The sequence below is a fragment of the Cervus elaphus genome, chromosome 7 (genome assembly GCF_910594005.1).
Source record: "Cervus elaphus chromosome 7, mCerEla1.1, whole genome shotgun sequence".
In the NCBI taxonomy this organism is placed as follows: domain Eukaryota; kingdom Metazoa; phylum Chordata; class Mammalia; order Artiodactyla; family Cervidae; genus Cervus; species Cervus elaphus.
Window position 1 is genome coordinate 48,679,922 of NC_057821.1, and position 7,102 is coordinate 48,687,023.

Here is a 7,102-nt window from a genome sequence, read left to right on the forward strand (position 1 = left end):
GTCTCTGAATGTCACTTTCTAAAATTCCAGCTCTTTCTCTGCAAGATGCTCGCTGTAGCCCCTGGGTTCTGCCCTGTCTGCATGAAATTAGAGTCTGGACCCCAGAAAGCATCTTCAGGAGGCTCCCAGAGGAGGAATGGAGCTGGGGGTCAGGTATGGAGCACAAGTACCCCATCCAGGGTGTCCACACGGAAAACTGAAACTTAAAGTCGCTCAGTCGTGTCCGACTCTTGGTAACCCCAGGGCCTATGCAGTCCATGGGATTCTCCAGGCCAGAATACTGGAGTGGGTAGCCTTTCCCTTCTCCAGGGGATCTTCCCAACCCAGGGATCGAACCCAGGTCTCCCGCGTTGCAGGTGGACTCTTCACCAGCTGAGCCACCAAGGGAAGCAAGGGTCTCCAGGGAGCTGGATTGCAGACCTTCTCCTGGGAAAGTCCACACTAGACCCTTGTTCTATCGTTTCTGTCGTTCTGTTTGTCCACAGGAGTAGAGGGAGCCAATGGAAGCTTGGTGAGTCCCTGAAATTTTGTACTATTCAAGTTTAAAAATTATTTATAACTTCATTAAAAACGGGAAAAAAAATTTTTTTATCTTACGATTCCTTTTCTTCAGTCAATAACCATGAAGCCAGCGCAGCGTTATTGAGCTTCCTCTGCCTCTGGAATTTAAGAGTGTAAAAGGCAGTAATTGATGGCTTTTTCTTAGACCACAGGAAACCACTTGTCACTATCCATTAATAGCTGCTTTTCAAGAATATTTTTCTTGTCTGCATTGGGAAGAAACAAATGACAAAGCAAAGCAAAAAAGCCATTTGTTACATTCCAGTCAGAGGAGCTAAACTAGAATTTCCTGGATGGCCATGTACTTGGACATGACATACATCCGTTGTGTTTGCAAGGGGTTCGCTTATTCTGTATTTATTTATGTATCCGCCTTTGGTTTCTTGGTTTTACTCTGCCACCCAGGGACGTTACAGGAGCGCCTAGACTCTGAACGGTTCCTTCAGGGAGTCGTACTTTATGGTATAATCATGCCCCACTGCGTGCAGGACTCGGTAACGCTTTTCCTCCCTGTCCCTGCCTCTCTGTCTCTATTTCTTTGTTTCTTGTGTCTCTCTCTCTACGTATATAAATCTGTGCGTGCTCAGTCGTGTCCGACTCTCTGCGACCCCATGGACTGTAGCCCTCCAGGCTCCTCTGACGGGGCTCCTCTGCCCCGTCAAGAATACTGGAGTGGGTTGCCATTTCCTTCTCCAGGGGATCTTCCCTACTCAGGGATCGAACCCAAGTCTCCTATGTTTCCTGCAGTGGGAGGTGGATTCTTTACCACTGGGCCACCTGGGAAGTCCCTAAAATACAAATACATATTATATACATATGTGTGTGTGTGTGTATCAACATTTAAAAGAAACTTAACTTGTGAACTGATGGATGTCCCTTGTTTTTATTTATTTTCCCCTGAGGACACCGTTTACCTGATAAAATAATTGAACACAAGGAGAAAGCTGAATCTGACAACTCGTTCTCAACTTACTGATGCAAATTGGGGACAAGCTGCCAGTTTTGATTTGGAGTTTCCAGTTTCTTGTCAGTCTGTATCATGGACTTAAGACCTCTATCTGGAGAGAAATTGGCAACCATTTCCCTGAATATCATTTCTTCAGAAGAAAATCTCTCGGGATATTGAATCTAGTTCCCTGCGCTGTGCAGTAGGACCTTATTGTTTATCCACTCTACATGTAATAGTTTGCATATTCAATATCCGGAGATAAACCATAATGAAAAGAATGTGTAACTGAGTCACTGTGCTGGGCAGCAGAAATTAGGACCACATTGTAAATCAATTATACATCAATGAGAAGCAATTTTTTAAAAAGCAAAAACTTTAAACCAACCAAAGCAAAGAAAATCTCTCACTGCACTTCACAGAGCTTCCTCATCTTCCCAGTGGTAAGCAGCACATGAGCTCAGAAGTGAACGCTCTGCCATAATGGCTGTTTTCTCAGATGCATTACGGATCCTACATGCTTCTTGGTTTCCAGAGAAAGGTGGAATCTAATGGATGCTAAAGTGAAAGTGTTAGTCGCTCAGTCGTGTTTGACTCTTTGTGACCGCATGGACTGTCCCCCACCAGGCTCCTCTGTCCATGGGATTTCCCAGGCAGGAATACTGGAGTGGGTTGCCATTCCCTTCTCCAGGGGATCTTCCTGACCCAAGGGTCAAACCCACGTCTCCTGCCTTGCAGGCAGATTCTTTACCATCTGAGCCACCTTCCGCAGTGGTCCAGCAGTTAAGACTGAGTTTCTACTGCAGGGGGCACAGGTTCAAACCTGGTTAGGGGACTAAGATCACACAGGCCACATGACAAGGCAAAAAAAAAAAGAAAAAAGATCCCAGGGGATCCATTTAAACACCAGTGTGGTAAACACCACTTAATCCAGGTGTTTTCAGAATAGTCCTCTCTTGAAGAACTCACCAGAGATCCCATACTTTGGAGGGGGGGTGCCATCTGAAACTGGTGTCTCCCCGTAATGAGAGGGCAGGCCACATCAGCCTGCCTGGAAATACCTAGTTAGCAGAGTCCTGTCCATGGCCAGAATTGTCAGTGTCCAATCCTGTGTTTTTTGCTGTGTGGACCATCAGAACTTTCTGGAGTTCTTGGTAAAAGTACAGACCTGAGTTCCTTCCCCACTGAATAAACCAGAGTCTTTGGGGCCAGGGTCAGGGATCTGCATGTCTGAGAAGCTTTGCACTTGGGTACTGTGGGTTCCCAGGTGGCTCAGTGGTAAAGAATCTGCCTGCAAATGCAAGAGATGCAGGAGACATGGGTTCGATCCCCGAGTGGGGAGGATCCCCTGGAGGAGGAAATGGCAGCCCACACCAGCATTCTTGACTGGGAAAGCCCGTGGACAGAGGAGCCCGGTGGGCTGCAGTCCATGGGTCGCAGAGAGTGGGAGAGGGCTGAAGCACTGTGGCGCACGCACCGAGCTCGTCAGCCTTGAGACCCTCTGCTTTGGCCTGGCCCCGTGAGGGAGAGCATTCGCAGAGCTCATCAGCTGAAACCTGAAGACAGAAGGATGGTCCAGGTCTGTCTTCATGCTTTACCTCCACGTCCCAAGTACAAGGTTGGAGGTGAAGAGTATGCGTGATGGGCAGTCTCAGTGACACTGGATTCGAGTGGCTTACAGCCCATTTAACACTGTTATCATAGACTTGTTTGTGTGTGTGTGCAAGCGTGCACATGTGTGAAGGAGTATTTGATAATGTCTCAGTCCTTGTTTCACTTAGATTTCTGTCAAGAGTTCAGTTCAGTTCAGTTGCTCAATCACGTCCGACTATTTGCAGCCCCATGGACTGCAGCACGCCAGGCCTCCTTGTCTATCACCAACTCCCGGAGCTTGCTCAAACTCATATCCATTGAGTCGGTGATGCCATCCAACCATCTCATCCTCTGTCGTCCCTTCTCTCCCACCTTAATCTTTCCCAGCATCAGGGTCTTTTCCAATGAGTCAGCTCTTCGCATCAGGTGGCCAAAGTATTGGAGTTTCAGCTTCAACATCAGTCCTTCCAATGAATATTCAGGACTGATTTCCTTTAGGATGGTCTTGTTGGTTCTCCTTGCAGTCCAAGGAACTCTCAAAGTCTTCCCCAACACCACAGTTTGAAAGCATCAATTCTTTGGCACCCAGCTTTCCCTATTGGCCAACTCTCACATTCATACATGACTACTGGAAAAACCATAGCCTTGACTAGACTTTTTTTGGCAAAGTAATGCCTCTGTGTTTTAGTATGCTGTCTAGGTTGTGATGCTGAATAACTTCTCATATGCTTACTGGTCATGTGGATACCTTGTAAAGGGCTGCTTCAAGTCTTATGTTCATCTTTTAAAACCTGATGATCTTTCCTTACCAACTGGAAAGAGTTTGAGGATAAACTCTCGTTTTCAAGTCTTTAGTTGGACTTATCCTGGCACTCGTCTTCTCCTGGCCTGGGGCTTGCCTTTTCACTCTTCCATCATGAGGTCTCATGAAGTTCTTTAACAGAGTTGAGTGCATTCGAAAGCAGTTTGAATCCTCTGCTGACACAGTCCCAGCCTCACTGGTTCCTTTTCAGCCCCGTCTCTGGTCCAGGGGCTGCTTTTCCCTCTCTTTCAGGTTGCCTTAAGAGGAAGGGAGTAATGGTAACTCCCTTCCTTTCCATAAAGGTGAACAACAGAGAGGATTTCAGTTTCAATTCCCATTTCCTCTAAACTATCATCAGGGCCGAGATGACGAAGTGAAGAGACGGACCCAAACCCACCTCTTGTCGACACTGCCAAGCTGTCCGCAGTCAGACCCACCCGGGAGCAGGGCCCCTCCCCTGCTGAGTTTCAGTCCTGTGGTGACCACTGATGCTCCCTGTGACGGAGACACCGCCCAGACCACCCCCCAACACCGTTCCACTGCCCCTGAATTTGGTACAGTCCCTTCTCCTGACCCCAGCAAGTTGGGGGTGGTCAGACATTCAGTGCCCAGCACTCTTTGGGGAGGGTCCCTATCAGAGGCCCCACCTTATTCTTTGGGGTCCTGGGGCCTTCCTTGCCAACTGACCTAGAAAGAGATTCCCTGCAACCAGATGGGTCTGCTACTCTAAGCCATTCTAAGGAAAATATTTTAGACCAGAACGATGGATATGGAGGCCTTTGGCTACTTCCCTAAAATGGGGTCCCTCTGAACATCTTTCACTTGTCCCCATTGTCCTGATAGGTGGCTTCCTGGAGTCACGTGTTAGTCCAACGCCAAGGTGACTGCAGGTTACCCTCAGCCCAGGAAGGAAAGATGTGCCACAAAATCACCAAACAAAACCAGCTCCTGACACTCGTGTGTCCACATTCCCAGAGCAGTTCTTCCTGGCTGCTCGCCCTGAGAGTCACCTGTAAACGGGAATCCAGAAATACCCTTTTTAGTGGAATATCTTTCTTCAGTGCACTCATGAGGAAATAGTCCTCGGGTCTTTCCACTTTTTTCTTTTCTGATTCGTAGGAATGGGACTGCGATGAAGCAGTTTTGTTTGAAGGATTCATTTCCTAGTGTCCCCGTGGATAGTTTACCCAGGGGCCCTGGAGCCGGCTGCCTTGGGAAGGCCTTGTGGTCAGGGCTCACAGTTCTGCTCATTCTCTGGGTTATCAAACTGGTGTGTTGGGTGTGACAGCCGTGGAAGGACAGTCATTGCTTTGCTGGAGAGAAACAAGGTGGACTTGTCTTTTGGAGACAGCTTGGGCTCCTGGAAGCTGTGAAGCTGTAGCTTCCAGTTCATTTCCTTGGATAATTGATGTTTTCTTCCTTTGATGTTAAAAAAAAAACCCCACAGAAACCAGTGTTTTAAAGATAGAATCCTTTATTTTGTTCCCACTGTGTGAAGCTGGGATTCCCCCACGGAATACTTCATCACTGATGCTGAGCATCACGAACAGGTCCTAGGAAACATCCCAACCACACGACAGGAGGGCAGAGTGGGGCTGTTTCGTGGGCCGCCGTTGGCTCTGAATCTCCCTTCCGAGATGACGCTTGGCGTGTCAGCAGATTTGGACTTTACGGTTTTGTAAAATCCCCTTAAAATGGATGTCCCTGAAACCCAGGAGACTTTTCCATCTGTCTTCTTTGCAAGATTCGTGCTGGGGAGGGACAAGATAACCCAGACATGTTGGATTCTTAGAGTTGCATTTTGAATACTGTTTAAGAAAACACAGACTTCTTTTTCTCCCAGTTAATTTTTGCCTCTTTATTTTGAAGGGAAATGTAATCCTTGGGCTTCTGCTTCATCAGAACTGAAGTCATAAAGATGCTGCTTTCCAAGTATCGTGTTTGTAAGAGAATCATTGTTCAAGAACACTTTTAAAAAAGAAAATGTTAAGGAAAATATTTTGACTAGTGGCAGATCGAGGTACAGTCCGATTTGGTGTTCTGAGTCTGTGAACTTGGAATGGACTCTAAGATTAACTATGGGGTATAGCTGGGCTAGTTTGAGGGGAAAGAAAAATAAAAAAAGAAATAAAGGTCAAGATAGCCTCTTGATTCTGTCTGGCTGAACAAAGGACTCTGGTCCCTTTCTACACCTAAGTCATTAGCCTGTCAGTTATCAAAGACAGATGGTCCCCCTTGATCCCCAATGGAATATTTCCTTCTAGAATGCCCTCTCTTTATAATCCTTCAAGATATGCATCACTCTTGGCTTTATAAGAGAGTGTGTTTGGAAGACCTTTGTTTGAAGAATTAATTTCTTCACCACTTCTCTTAGGATCCCCAATTTATGAATGTCTCTAACCCAACTCAGATCTTTGCTTTTACCCACCTTTATAATGTGAAAATGCTTGGTTTTTTCTTCAATGAATGCCAACATCTAGCCAATTTTGGCCTGTTTTAGTGCAATTATATAACATGTGCAAATGGCATAGCTTGTTTAAACAGACAAGTGAAGTGCTTTTCTTAGACTTGAACATGCACTCTGATGCAAGTTCTAAAATCTGATGATCCTCTCTTCTCCATCCGAAACCCAAGCAATCAGCCAAGTCAAATGATCCTCTTAAGCCAATGAAGAATACACATTCTTTTTATTCAGTAAGTGGAAAGTGCAGACTGAGGCATAGGACTAGAGGCACTGCTAACTGGATAAGTGATAAAACAAGCACCTGAAGTCGCCAGGTTGAACTGTGGCTTCCCAGTTTGCAAGCCTCTATTATATTATTTCCCTAGGAATGAGCTGCAGTTCCTACAAATGCTGCCTAGGGCCCTGGAGGGGCTTCTCTGATAGCTCAGTTGGTAAAGAATCCGCCTGCAATGCAGGAGGTCCCGGTTTGATTCCTGGGTCGGGAAGATCCACTGGAGAAGGGAGAGGCTACCCACTCCAGTATTCCTGGACTTCCCTGGGGAGTCAGCTGGTAAGGAATCCACCTGCAATGCAGGAGACCTGGGTTCGATCCCTGGGTTGGGAAGATCCCCTGGAGAAGGGAAAGGCTAACCACTCCAGTATTCTAGCCTAGACAATTCCATGGACTTTATAGTCCATGGGGTCTCAAAGAGTCGGACACAACTGAGTGACTTTCACTTTCACTGCCTCCCAGTGG